Raw genomic sequence first — 321 nt, 5'->3', positions numbered from 1 at the left:
TCTCAATAAAAAAAATCCACTCTATGTAATTAATTGCTGCCAAGACATGAATGAAATTAATGTTACAAGATATAAGTATGGATTATGATTGTCGAATGGGATTTGTAAAAAAAAAAAAAAAAGTCATTTAATTTATATACTATACAGTCAATTTCAAAGCAAAATAGAAATACAAACATTGCTAATAATGTACTTGTAGGTATGTTTACTTAAATTCATTATAGGTGCATATAGGTAGATGTCATGGGCGTAATAAAAAAATAACAATTATGGCAGATCTTTTTTCTTCTTAATGGTAACATTGTTTCAATCAGGACAATA

At 25.9% G+C, this 321-nt stretch overlaps 1 protein-coding gene across 1 annotated transcript in view; it reads left to right on the top strand.

The window, feature by feature from the left end:
* Positions 1-321, top strand: part of LOC119588968 (calsenilin-like) — an 11,714-nt gene that overhangs the window by 884 nt on the left and 10,509 nt on the right. The gene's annotated exons all lie outside the window — the stretch shown is intronic.

Source organism: Penaeus monodon, chromosome 24 (assembly GCF_015228065.2).
Source record: "Penaeus monodon isolate SGIC_2016 chromosome 24, NSTDA_Pmon_1, whole genome shotgun sequence".
NCBI classification, from domain to species: Eukaryota; Metazoa; Arthropoda; class Malacostraca; order Decapoda; family Penaeidae; genus Penaeus; species Penaeus monodon.
This window is presented reverse-complemented; position numbering and strand designations above follow the sequence as displayed.